This window comes from Limanda limanda, chromosome 4, assembly GCF_963576545.1.
Source record: "Limanda limanda chromosome 4, fLimLim1.1, whole genome shotgun sequence".
Taxonomy (NCBI): Eukaryota; Metazoa; Chordata; class Actinopteri; order Pleuronectiformes; family Pleuronectidae; genus Limanda; species Limanda limanda.
The window spans coordinates 8,152,634-8,167,536 of NC_083639.1; the positions used below are offsets into that span (position 1 = coordinate 8,152,634).

Below are 14,903 nucleotides of genomic sequence, written 5' to 3' on the forward strand. Positions count from 1 at the left end.
GGAACAATCTACGAGATATGGGTTTTAACACAGTAGCATGCTGTGATCTACACATACAACTGAGTCATATGTGCATGAGCCTTTAAAGACGATGTTTATCTTGTGCTTTCGTGGAACCAACACACAGTGCTGGATGGACGCCAGCATGAAGAACCAAGAGGGAAAATCAATGTGTCATATTTGAATCCTTCATAAGCCGTTTTCAGACATGAACGCCGGAAAATGTCTGGACAATTGGATGAACACACAGCAAGAGATGGTCTAGGTCAGACATGTTTACATTAATAGTTCTTTAATCTCATTGTCTTTCAAAATGGACATCTTCATTTGCCTTGTCTACGTGTATGGCAACTCTTTTCCATCCTATTTGTATTCTTTGTGGGGTTTTGCACTCGTTAAAAATGTTATCAACGCGCCTATTCTGCATTCTCACATGGGCTCACTCAGACATTCTCCGGAGTTTTTACTAGGGGAAGGAAAAACTCCTGAGAATGACGGGAGCAACTGACTCAGACATTTGTGTTTTCACAGCCCCTACGGATATTCCAGGAGATCATCATGTTCAGTGCATGTCTGAAAGCAGCTCAAGAAAATCACCAATGTCACACGTTTGTTGACTTCGTACTTTTAAGATAATGTAATCAGTATCTAAAGGATTTTATGATATAAAATAATTCACAATACAGGACAACCATAACTGCAACACATCAATCTGGCCTTAATAGCAAAGTGGCAAGACGGACACCTCTCTCGGTGAAAGATAAACATAAGAATGAAGTTTGTAAAACAGCACCTTAAAGGACAATCAGTGTGCGAGAAACATGGTTTTCTGGTTGGTCAGATATCAGCAATAAGTCGTGAATAAAGATAAGATCGGCTCATCACCTGCACAATACCGTTCCTACAGTGCAGCGTGGTGGTGGCTGCATCATGCTGTGAGGGTGTTTTTCAGAGGTCAGGGTTATCGATGCTGAACCAGACCAAAGTACATAGATATCCTCAATGAAAACCTGGTTCAGAGCAGCCAGGACGTCTGACCAAGGTTCATCTTCCAACTGGACAATCATACTAATGATACAGCCACAGGAGAACCTTGGAGACGCCTCTGTGTGTTTCCTCGAGTGGCACGGGCAGGGTCCTGATTTGAGCCCAGTCAAACGTCTCTAGAGAAACCTGATAAAAGCTGACCACTGGTGATCCCCTCTCAACCTGACAGAGCTTGAGAGGATGTGCAGAGACGAAATGGAGGAGAATCCTCAACTCCAGGTTTGCAAAACTGTCATCACCGCCAGAGGTGTTTCTGTTTTCTAACTATTGAGTTTAGACTGATGAGGAAACATATGAATTATTTAGCATGAGGCTGCAACATAACAAAATCTGAAAAAATAAAGCGACTGCCCTTTCTGAATACACTTTCATCACATCACCAACCACTAACTGAATGTGGCCACGGTTTTTGGTCAAAGAGAAATATCCCCCAAAAATAAATAAAGAGGAAAAGTTCACCTAGCATTGATTTCCTATTCGGTAGTTCTGTAAAGATGGTGTGCAATCGGTCAGCAGCTTCATTAAGATGAATTGCCTCTATGGGGATCCCTCCGTAACAGCAACTGAGACATAAGAAGAGGGAAGACTTGAGCCTTAAAAATGTACCTGAATCCTTAAAATTCCTATTTGAAGATAGATTGATTTATCTGGACAAAGATCATCAGCAAATTAAAATCCTTACAAACACACTTACAGGACGGATCGACTGAGATGGCACGGCACCAAAGCTCTTCTCTACAATCAATGATGTTTGTGGTTTATGCTCTGGGTGAGGGGTCACATGAGGATCTCCCAGCATCCATCAGCAGGGGATACAGCATCACGTCTACTGATCACTTAAGTATCCCTTCAGGCCAAAACCCCCTACTCCAGGGACATAGAGACTACTATAATTTAGAGACCCACTTGTTTTAATTAGGTGTCTTTTTATTTTGCAGTAAACTGCGTCATACCATCACTGGGATTATTCAAAAACATTTCATTATAAGCAAAATGTTGTGGTTCCACCTTCTCATTTTTGACAACTTGCCTGTTTTCTTGGTGCCACTAATTTTAAACGATTTCTCTTTGCCTCACATATTTTAGGGAAACAAAATAATTAACAATTTCAACTCAGCCACTAAACAAAAATATAACTTCTCAAGATCTACAAAACCAACACTTCTAAATCAACTATTAGAGTTTATCACAAATGCCCAAGTGGACCAAATGTGACAGTGAACTCAAAGGGCCTCTAAGTAGCCTTGATAGCTGCCCTGAGATTTGCCTGTCGCCGTATTAAGACCACAGATTAGCAGGCAGTGCCCGGTTGCTCGCTGTAATCAGAACGCTGATCTAGTATAATCGCTTTTCAATAGCATGCAAGCACAGTGCTATCAGGCTCGGATCAGAGAGGACACCTTAGGCAGCAGGGGGTCAACAAACAGATTCCCAACTCAAATCATAACAAATAGACTTCCCGTGAGGACTAGTAAAGGGGAAAAAAATTCAATTCAATTCAATTACAAATTTTAAACAGTACTTGGTGGTGGGGACTGTGTTGACTTTGATGTCAGTTACAGACGGTGCACTGCTCCAATCCTGGTTGTATTTAAGGCTAAAGTAAAGCTGTTTTTTTTTTTTTTCGTGTGCCTCCGAGGCTGTTCCGGTTTCAGCATTTTTATGAGCAACAGCCAAATCACCGTGTCGAATAATTAAACATCAGTTTCTGCACAAAACTACACAGAATATATTACAGAGGCAGCTTATCAGTGAAGAGGGAGAAGTGAAGGAAACCGGTAAGGCTGCTCAGACACTCAGGGGAATATTATTTTGTCATAACACTGAAAACAGCCAACTGTCTGATCAGAGGAGAAACCAGAGGAACTGTTGGTTGTAATGGGGAGCAGTGCATTGCTTATGTAAAGTATGTGTGTGTTTAAAAAATAATAAATAAAAATAAATGTATTGGGGAATGCACTGTGCATAATTCCCCTAAATATCCATCTTAACTGCATGTGCAATAAACAAATCCCTAATGCAACAATGAGTTTTCAATAAAGAGTTTTCAATCTAGCACAAATTTCCTGAAGCACAACTCCATGTCACAAGATTGCAAATCCTAAATATATTGAGTTTACTGTCACGCAAGAAATATGAAAGCAGCAAATCCCCTACAATTGAGAAACTGGAAAGAGTCTTTGAGTCTTTTCTTGCTTGAAAAATGACCTAGAAGATGTATCATTACTTAACATAATTGCTGCATTTGTCAACAGACTTATTTGTTGTATAACTGATTTGACAGACATATTAGACATTTGCTGACGGCTTAGAATACCATCTTAATGTATCATATTGACATTTTGAAAATAAAAGACTCAGCAGAGCTTAACAGTACTTAAGCTTTCAGATCAAGTCAGGGGAGTCAGTCCATTTTAAGTCAAAACTATTTGTTTTCGATCAATAATTTTGTCACTAAAACGCCAGAAAATGGATAAAAAAACGTATAATTTCTCATAGACCAAAGTGACACATTCAGATGCCCTGTTTTGTCTCAACGGCAGTCACCAATACAACAATAATAAATGTATTATGTATGATGAAGGAAAGCATTAGCTAGCAGCGCATATTTGATATTTTTGTTTGAAACAACAACCGATTAATCTCTTTTCTGCCAGTTGACTATTAATCAGCTAATTGTTGAAGCTCTTCCTGCAGTTTATCATTTTGAAGCAGCGCTGCTCTCTACAAATGATCAGTGGCACAAACCCTTTGCACCTGAAGCCCTGTTTTCCTTGGGAGAGAGAACAAAGATGCTGAACCTCAAAGCAGTTTTAAGTTTGACTTTGTTTTGTTGGCACAACCAGTGACAAGAAACCGCCTGCGACCTGAGAGCAACATGTAACAAATGAAGAAAATGTTTCATCCACTCAAACACTTCTTGAACATGGAAATTCATTTTTTAACTCTGCCTCCTTGCCAAAACAGTCTTTGCTAAGCTTGTTGTTGTTTTTTTTAATTCCCCAGGCCTTACTTGCAATGTATGACACGTTGGTGTCAAACCGTTGCTGCGCTTTGCCGCTGAACCCCGTCTTAGAATGAGCACAGATCAGAACCACTCATCATATATAAAGAGCCAGAGGCTGAAGTGACTTATGGGTTTAGTTTATCATGAGTCAAAACTAAAACCAAACTATATAATGTTTGGTTCAGCCCTGAACTTTGTCTATAGGAGATAAGGTGCACAGCACAAAGTGTCGTAAAGCTGTCACACAAATACAATCTAGGTGTATGCACAGATACACTCCCTCTTTGTAAGGTCTATGAATGTGTAAATACAGCGTTGTGTGTGTGTGTGTGTGTGGCAGATTGTCCCTCTCTCTAACAGCCCATTTCTAACGTGAGCTGACAGGCGGTGCCGATTCGGAGAGAACCAGCAGGAGGAAAGCGCTCAGGATGTCTCCACACATAAAACATTTAAAGGCCAACACCGTCAGACACCTACCTTAACCAAGTCTGCATCTGGCACCAAGTGAGAACAATACAGCTACTGATGGTGGTGGCTGTTGGTGAACATGAGACAGGGAATGGGGGCAGCAAAAGAAGAGACTGGAACCCTCATGGTACAGATCTGTCGTCATTGTGATTCTAGCAATCTCATAGATTCTTGATGTGGCCTAGTCTCATTATAGGACTGATGCAATTGTTCATTTGAGTCATTTACTGCTTCAGGCTTTTAAAATCTGAGCATTTCCTGCTCATCTCTATTTTTTTGTAGATGAAATCCTCTTTTTGAACTGGACAAAACCTTGGACCCTGGGAGAGATTAAAGTGGAATCAACACTCACTGTTAAGCTGAAGCGTTTGGTTAATTGATTAAATAATCAACTGGAAGTTCAATCAAAAAGATGATCAGTTTTGATAATCAACTAATATCAAGCCAAATACTTTTTCAATATTGTTACAGTGGACCATGAAAGAAACGCTGGTCCTTTTCCCAGTTTTCAGGCATTTTTGGCAACAGCGATGAATCATACCCTTCAAGTGATGGATCATGGAATTGTAGTGATAATGAAATCCATCATTATCAAGTCAGAGCCCTATGATGATATTGCTGACTCCTGCGAATTCAATTTTTACTTTGCCTCATTGTTAACTGAATATCTTTGGTGCAAGGACTGCAACAACTGTTTAAATCATGAAATTATGATATATGGTCAGTATCTATATAGCAAAAATATCAAATATGTTCTGCTTCTATCGTCCCATGTGTCGCTTTTCTATCTTTTCTATCATTTTATCATTTTAAATTAAATGTTTTGACAGTTTGTTGTGCAAAACAAGAAAGATTTGAACTTCTGCTCAGGGAAATTACAGCTAAAATAGGCATGTTTCACCATTTTCTGATGCTGAATTAAGGATTCATAGACGGTTTGACAAATAACTTCAGGATAAAATAAACATGAGCAGCTCAAACTGCCATATTGGGGAAAAAAATTTTTAAAGGCTTTAAAAACTCACATTTCCAGCAGCGGAGCCATGAAATCAAACATGTTGCACGTAGAGCAAACGAGGGGAAATGAAGGTGTTTGCAAATTTTCCATTGAAAACTTTACAAATCAGAGAACTGTCATCGTGGAGGCGGCTGGCTCGTTACTACACAAACTACAGGAAACCGTCCACCCGATTCAAACTGGGTCCCAGTGTCCCAGCAGTGGGAGGACGAGCCAGCAGGACAGCGGGGGGACGTGGAAACATCCCGGGGAGGATGTGGAAGCTAATCTCCACCCGAGCGGCTGGATCTGTGTTTTCAAGCAGCGGCGGAAACGATTCGAACCCGGTAAAAGTCGACTAGCTCCACCGCTCCGGCTCCAACACGAACCGGACAAGACTCTCTCCTCCTCCCCGCTGCCGCCGGTTCTCTCCCTCCGCTGAGAGAAGAAGAGAAAACCTCCTTCTTCCCCCTTCGAGGAGTCTCGACCCCTCACTCACTCACTCACTGACCCTCCGGAGAACACACTGTCACACTGTGGCTGGATGTGGGCACTCACCTCGGGGAGAGAAGCGAGGAGCCGCCTGGAGAGCCCGGAGCTTCCAACTTGTCCCGTTAGGACAGACACGGCCGAGCTGAGGAGGAACGATTTGTGTGTGTCTGTGTGAGTGTGTGTGTAACTCTGTGTGTATAACTGTGTGTGTGAGAGAGTGTGTGTAACTCTGTGTGTGCGTGTCTGCAGAGTCTCTCTCCTCTCTCACTCCTCGGGGGGCGGGGCTGACCAGGAGGAGGAGACACAGGGGCGGGTACAGCCACAGTGAGGAGACAGGGGTGCACCGAGAGGGGCCCGGCACGGGGGTTCCCGTAGATAGATAACAAATTAATCTATCTACTAATGCAGCGTCCCATTACACCTTGGATAATCCCAGTTGATGGCGAGCCACTGTTAGCAAAAACAGGTCATAATGAAGAATGACGCTGTGTTTCAGGCATACTTACACCGCAGTAGAACATGCTAATAAACAGCAAAAACAATAGCTTTCACCACCGTTGATATACGTAGGGGCCATCTTTGATTACGAAGTCAGGGGTGTTGAGGTTCCTCTTATCTTCTGAGTCGAAATTCTGACTTGAAGGGATGTTCTAGGTTCAAGTTCTGACTCCGGGGTGGGAAATTCCAAACTTCCAAGTTCAATTGAACACGGCGTGATTCCAGAAATCTCTTTATGTCTGTATGTGGAATATCTCAAGAACTGTTTATCTTATCAGTTACACCCTTGACCTGAATATTTTCCAATTTGATGCGAATTGGACACAATAAATTCAATATCTGTGCTCTTTAACAATCAGTGGAGTTGGGGGCAGCGTGCTAACAGTCATTCTGTGGACCAACTTGTTCATGTCTTCTTCTATGTCCTCGGATAAACTATATCAGCTGCTTCTTCTTCAGAAATTTGTCTGCAAAATAAAAGCAAAACTTTGATGATTTACCTGCTCCCCAAAAGTGAAGCCAAAGCATGTTGACCGCCACCTGCTGACCAGCTGTGAGTATCTGGTTTCATATTTCAGTGGTTAGAGCCCTGGTCTTGATTTCCCTGCAAAAACTTCCTATATGACGGAGGATATTACCTTGAAGGTGGCTGTACCTCAGGAGGAATTAAAGGTTTTCCACTAACCAGAAGTTTAATGACTTGATCCCTTAATGTTGATGTCGAAATGTCCTTAAGCCAATATACTGAATCCTAAATCACCCCAACAGCATTGGGAGATAGATACAGTAGTATTGTATGAATGTGTCATACAATATGAAGGATTTTCTGAAGGCGGGTGCTGCATATTTTGCTGCCACAGATTAAATAAATTCACAACAACTGAAACAAGTTCATAGCATCATCCAGCGATGTTGTCCACCCAGTTCCCAAGCAAATCTCACAACCCTATATTGAAGGTCATTTATGAATGTAAAATAAATCACACCATCATGTATGAAGCTCAAAGGTAGAAAGGTATTGCATGGGCACAGACTCCAGACTACACAGACCATATTGGACCTCTGCACAGATGGCTGGCCATAAATTTCATGCAGCAAGCAGACGGTCAATGCAGGCCTTTGCGAACTGAGCAGATGACAAAGTTTACATCACACAGAGGCTCGCAGAGATGTGGCCTCAGAAGGTATGAGTTAAGTCTCTGTAGTCCTTATGTTTGAAGGAGCAGATCCTGTCAGTGTGCTGTGTCTGAGCTTGCCCGGGTTTAGTAAAGTCATGTAAAGCCTCCTGTTTGAGCTGGAACTGGGCTTCTGCAAATATATATACAGTATATCTAAAACCATCTGGATTGTTTTAAATATATCAGCCACCTGAATACAGTCTGAACTATATGGTACTCAGTAGAGTGAACACCTCCACCAAGGCACTAGTCCCCTAATATTCAATCTAACTCCCCCAGATTTCACACACTCATAGAAATCAGTCCTCATTAGTGGTCGAAGAACCATGAATTATACTGTGTGAAATCAAAACAATTCCTTATCTCACAATATTAAAGAAAGTGGTAAAGAAGAGTTCCTGGATCTACCCCCCTGATCTAGACCTAAAATATAATGGTTTCATCTCAGACCAACGCTACATCTTTCCACAAGTTTTTGCCTTTCTTCCAAATAAACAGGCTCTCATGCAGGCCAGAGAATTACGTTTTTGCCTTAAAGCCTATTCAGTGATAGTCATAACCCCCCCTAGACGGTCTAAGTCAATTTGCTTTATGTTTCAAGTTGTGTCAGGCTCTTATACGCCTGTTAGCTGGTACACCAAAAAGGCTTCCACTAACTCTGACCTGCTGGGGAAAACCTAACCAAACCATGAAATGCATGAATGGATTTTCAGATGGAGCCAAGTCTGAAAGTGACATGCAGTGACACAGATTCCAAATATGGACCTGAAGAGAATCAGACCCAAAGCCAAAGTGCAGTCGACCTGAAAAGAGCCAAATAGATAGCAACACTGGCAGAGGAATGATTCTGCCAAATAATGAGCTTCTGACTGTGATGAAGTTCAGATCTCTGCTACTGAGTACATCCATCTTGCTCAATACTTGTAAAGCTTATTAACCTGTTACCTGCCTATATATTGGAGCTGCATCTTTGAGTTTAGTCATTTAGGATAGGATCGTCATCTTTGTTTGACTGTAAATGCATGTTCCCTTATTTTTCTCTGTGCTATTAACATGCACTGACAACTTGTGTATGTCAGCATGCTTGGTTGGCAAACTTGAGTTTACTGTGCTGTTGCACGTTATAAAAGATTTAGGACACGTGGAGCCTGGTGTAAATAACAATATGGATGTGTCTGCATCATGGCCGTTAAAATAGTGTTGGATAAGCTTGTAGTCAATGATTGAATAACCTCTTGTTTTGCAGCAATACATTTATTGTCTTCCAATCACCTATCCAGAAACATTATTTCGCAATTTGTTGGATTTTACTCGTCGTATGAAACGTCAAAATACAGCAAAGTGGAAAGTATCTCGTGTGAGACAGCTGACCTTGAGGGATAAAAAATTAACACAGGGTTAGGGTTTCTCTCGCTTATTTGTCTTTTGTCTCACCCTACTTGAGTCTCTCAACAATATTTTCTCTCATCACTAGGACACTTTCTCACTCATATGGTAGAGATTTGTAGTCGTGTTGTTTTTCTAGACATTTCATAAAATGCTGAATTTCATTTAAAATGTCAGCCTCCTGACCGATTTTTTTCTAAATGAAGACATCATGCTGCAACTGAAACATTGATGATAGAATTAACACCAAAGACTAAGATTCAAATGTTTTATTCTTATTCTCATACAGCTCACTATGATAAAAAGCAAGGGGGCACAGTTGTGAGGCTGAGTCAAAAGCCTAGTGCGCAATAATTGATGAACATTTGACTGGAAATAAGAATCAGGGACAGAAATATAAGCAGAGAATAGTGGGCTCCACATTACATATTCATTGTAATGACATTTCTAAATTGATACAATTTGAAATGTTTTTAAACAAATCTGATATAACATAATGATCATGACGCCAAATAAAGTACACAGTGGTTCACCATCCTGATGCCCTGAGCTCTAGATATGATGGTGAACTCTGGTTCTGAGTGGACCAGATCCCAGACCAGTTCATGATGTCATGGTGCCTTTAACAGCGTCTGCCTAGGAGACCTTTTCATGATCCCCAGAGGGACCCTGAATTTATTAAGCTTGTCTATAAGTAAATGAGCTGCCCCACCATCCATTTCGCTTTTGAATTATTTATCATCCAATGATTCAATTATTATTGTTGTCCAGAGAAGAAAAACACTATCAGGTCTGTGCTTCTGAGGATTCCTCAGAGCTGGAGGACGCTTGAGGTCAGACAAACCGCCACAGCAACACTCCTAAAAAATGGGCAACAAAATAATCATAATATTTTATTAAAAAATACAACTACCTTAAAATATGAATAGAAAATACAAAAAGCAATAAAAAATGTAACATCATAAATATTTGAGAATTTAAATATTGCACAATAGCAGATCAAACTCAAGTCTCAAACTCTAATTAAAAGCTAGTGAGAAGAATTTCAAGGGGTCTTAGAAGTTCTGATATGAAAAGGTAAATTGTTCAAAAGATTAGACGCAGCCGCTGCAAAGGCCCAGTCACATCCACACAATAAAATTATATCCAAACACAGGCTGTAGGATTAAAATGGGGAAATACATTTTTAAACATTAAAAAACACAGAATCTGGGAATCTGGGTCAAAAGCCTAATTGTTGATGGAATGAAGTATTTGTTCCTAACCTCCGCTCGCTCTCCTCTTAACCCCGATCTCCCAGGTCCCACGGCAGCTGTAAATGGCTTAAGACTTTACTCTTTACATATTTCATGGATTTGCACTTGCCCCAATTCTCCCAAAGAGCAGAAAGGAGTGGTGGTGTTGTTTATGGGAGCAGCACTGCTAAAACAAAGGCCACGAGTAACAGTTCAAAACTAGAATGGCAGTCAGCAGAGCTCATTCCTCTGCCAACGCCATACAGTCCCTTAAATCCAATCGAGCTGCACCAAGTTTCACTCAGTTATAGATATAAATCCTCTGCCTCAAGATCCATGAATTATTCCCTGGAAAATTGCTGAATATGTTGAAATAATTCTGCCTCCTGTTTCAGATCCTCACCAATATGGAATAAGTTCATCCCTGACCCATAATACATCCTTCCACCAAGTTCTGTTGAAATCCGTTCAGTTGTATTTATGCAGTCTTGCTAACATACCAAAAAGACAGGGGTGAAAACATAACCTCCACTGCGGAGATCATGAAAGTCAGGTCTCTGTCTGACTCCTCTGAAGTTGGTGCCTGAGTTCATTCTGGAGCAGCTTTGTCCTGGAGAAGCTGATGTTTACCGACCATGAAGTGTTTGAAAATTATGAATCAGATCATTAAACATCGTGTTTCAAAGTGAGTTTTGAAGTCAGACACTTTCCCCTTCACCAGCTTCAGGCAGACAAAGAGACATAACTTTGGTGACTAATGCTGCCTTTTTTCTTTTTTGAGTAATGCTTTTTAACATCATATTATAAATCTGCTCCACAGTGGCCTGCATTGATCCACCTCCTCTTTTTGCATCCATCTCTCCTGACTTTGGGGAAGAGTGGATCAGTGCCAAGCAGCTGCTGCCAGCTAAGAGTCCACATTGTCAAATCCCGCAATTAAGATATTAGCACATCAACGAGAAGGGGTTCGCTCAGATTATCGACCGCTTTCAACTTTTTTGCCGGCACTTATATTAATCCATATGTCATTTATCACAATGTAACGTAGTATTCATGCATTGCCCCTTTTTCCTTGAGGGGCTCTGTGATTTTTAAATGATCGACCTGCATCCTGTAGTTAACAGTGATCACAAAGAGCTGTCACTACCGTAATGGACTTTACACTGAGTCTTGGAATGGATTTAACTTTTTATCCATGTTAAGAGGAAACAATGGGTCGTCTGTTTGAAGTTGAGTCTGTATGACTACTAATTCTTATCTACAGTACATGTATACATATGTACTTGATTACTCTACTTGATCAAAGATAGTAAATTTGAGTATTACAAAGTTATTGTTCCTTCTTCTTTCGGGAACTTTAAACATTGTACGACATGTATTTAAGAGCTATAGTTACTTTGCAGACTCAGGTTTCTCATACAAAACATATCAGTTTATAGAAAATGATGCAATTTATCATACATGATCAAATAACACAGTGAAGGGCCATTCTGATGACCAGTAGTTTTACTTTAGACAATTCATTTAGATATTTCTGAGAAAGATGTATTAAGAAATGCTGTAATTGAGTATTTTCACATTTTAAGCAATATCAATTTTACTTTTACGACTCACTTTTATCTTGTGTGAGAACATGTACAATTCTGAATATTCTTAACCTTATTTAACACCACAAAACAAAACACCCTTTCATTTCATCTGCTGTCTCGCTGTCCCAATGTATTATACTGTTCATTTCAAGACGAGAACATTTTATGCCTTTTTGACACGTAGAGTAATTCAGACTTGCTCCATTATTCTGACGAAGTAATTTTCAATCTCACTGAAGAAAATAAAGGTGCCGGGCATGTATGGATGTAAACAAACTCTGCTTGGAATAATAATTCTTGTCTGAAATGTCATTACCGAAAACAGGTCTTATAAACCCATTAGAAACTTCTAAAGAGCTAAAACTTTAAAATTGAATTTCTCTTTAATATGTAATATTTGTGACTAAATAAATGATTAGCAGTTATGATACGTTTTAGTGCCCTTAAAATTATATTGTAAAACCACAAACTCATGACTTGTTTAATTTCAAAAGTTAAAATTATGGGCACAAGATGAATCCTACTTCCCTGTATGTGACTACATGAGCTGGAGCTTTCATGTTTTCTAGTCACATAGTATATTGTATATTAAGCCACTGTTGGCCCCCGAGACCGAAAATCGTATTTTAAACTCAAATTCATTGTGAGACTCAGACCAATATTCCTATCTCTGCAAATACTGCCTAACAGCATCAAACTACGCACATGCCGAGATGATGATGTCACAAAGCGGTGGTCAGACATCTAAGTGGGGTGACTAAGCAAAACACATTTTTGCGGAATTTAAAGTGTGCAAAGACCCTCAGCAACCAAAGGATTGGAGAGATAATGCTTCTCTGATATGCAAATGAAACAGTTGCAAAAGACACATTCAGCCTCTCAGTTCATTCAGCTAGTAAATAAGAACCGTTGGCATGGAAAATAAATACTGTCTCAGCGGTTGAATTGTCATCAACAGAGTCCAAAGGGGAATGGATCTCTTGCACAGAGAGGCAGATTAAATTATATCTGATCTCTGGCTTCATGTTACTTTTGCAGACTTTATCTGCAACACTCTGTGAGAGACTGAGTATCATTACCTTTCAAAGTGGGTTTGTAGAAAGTAGAGATGTTTCTCCATGTTTAGATGTGACACTATATCTCCATGTTCACTTTATATACACTGCTGCTCGAAATCTTTTTCTGTCCTGGCATTGAAATGGAAAGAGGTTTCCCTGCACATAGTTTCTACTACTGCACTCGGAAAGAAAGATGATGTCAGCATTCGACCTAAAAACCTGAAAACCCAATGACATTTTTTTGCAGTCTCAACAATCCCTAACTGGTACATTTATTTTCTTGAAAAGTGATCCTGCTGGGAACCGAAAGGATGGTGTCGACATTACGGTCTGAGGAAAGAGAATCCACAAATAAAGGTTTCCTGGCAGCATTTTTACTCCGGCGGGATTTGCATAATGCTGATGTCTCAGTTGAAGACAAGAATCGTGAATTTAGAAGCTGGAACAAAGCCATGTACAGTCAGCGCAAAAAAAGAGTGATGCCGAGTTTACTCTTGGACAGTTGGATTATTTTTGTATATTCGTAATACTTTAATCTGATTTGTTGTCCTACACAGATTTACTCCACAATGGCTCTGTAATATCAGAGTATGTTTATGGGTTTTCCTGACAACATAAAAATCTGCTCTAAAACGACTTTTTCTTCCTTTTTTAGATGTACTACAATGAAAACACACTCTTACAAGTGGGAGACTTACATTCTAAAAACCTTGTCTAGATAAAGATATTCACCTTATCAGTAAAATGTTATGTCAGAATGTGAAATTACTTTGATAAGAGCCTGTTGTGTCTACTTTTCATATACTTGTGTTTTGAAACCGATGTTTTGAGGCATATTGATGGGAGCAATCATAAATCTGAGAGGTTTTGAGATGAGTAATGGTGCGAGATACAAGCTTCAACATTCAATTTAATTCTCGGACTTCTCTCTAATCTTTGCTTTCCTAAGAAAATTACTTATATGAAACCATCTAAGAAGGTTTCTGGGGTTGTCCAAGGTTGAACTGGCGATATTTTATAGATATTATATAAAATTATATATTTTATCTGCCGCTGCTGCAGGAGGCGGGCTCTAATGTTACCTGCCAACTCTGATTGAATTAATGAGCCAATTCCCCTTTATTGATTACTTTTAAAATGACATAAAAACAATGAAAACAATTCATTGTAGGAATTAGGAGACACAAAAGGATATTTGCTGATATTTGTCATGGAGTGAAAGTGAAAAGTACTTTCAAATAAATGTTGTATGTCAAATACTGATACAAGTAAAATGTACTGAAGTACAGCGGCAGAGTAAGTTAACATCCCACCTCTGGATGGACGCCACTCGGCCTGTTAGGAAACAGAGAGCAAGAGGGAAAAACATGAGGGACAGGAAATACAAGCAGTGCTCCTGACATGCATATAACACACATGTAGGCCCTCTGCAGAACTATACTCACATATATTTACACTGTTGGAGTCAGTGTGGTAGTTGTTGTTCACCAGCGGCTGCAGGCAGGTCTCTCAGTTCCTGTCAGTTTCTGCCTCTCAAACATCAGCTCCTCTCTACAGCTCCGCAGCCGCCAATGATTATCACACATGTCGTGCTGAGAGGAACAATATTGCAGCTCTGAGGACCTGAAGGTCTGAGTGTTCCGTAGGAGGATTTTGACAGTAAACCGGATTATTCTCTGAGTCCTTTTTGCCAGCAACACGCTAACATTACCTTTCATCTGCATTGGCAATAAAATTAATGTTTTGTCCGCTGGTCTCTCCATCTCTTCTTGGCATTGTGTGGCTGTCCCTATCATATTGTGCCAGTGACTGTGGAGGCTTCAAATGCACATCTATACATAGATCACATTCGACTGCCAGAACAATTCGCTGGCAGCTACTGTATAGAAGCAACCGCTTCTATTTCAGTGTGTGCGTGTGTGTGTGTTTGCAAAAATGACACAGCAGC

At 40.2% G+C, this 14,903-nt stretch overlaps 1 protein-coding gene across 1 annotated transcript in view; it reads right to left on the reverse strand.

Moving 5' to 3' along the window:
* The window catches only part of ppp1r16b (protein phosphatase 1, regulatory subunit 16B), a 75,458-nt gene extending 69,229 nt beyond the window's left edge, over positions 1 to 6,229 (reverse strand). Inside the window, exon 1 of the mRNA XM_061070055.1 lies at positions 6,078 to 6,229. The gene's annotated coding sequence lies outside the window, so the exon portion shown is untranslated. The remainder of the gene's footprint in view (positions 1 to 6,077) is intronic.
* Between the last annotated feature and the right edge of the window lie 8,674 nt (positions 6,230 to 14,903).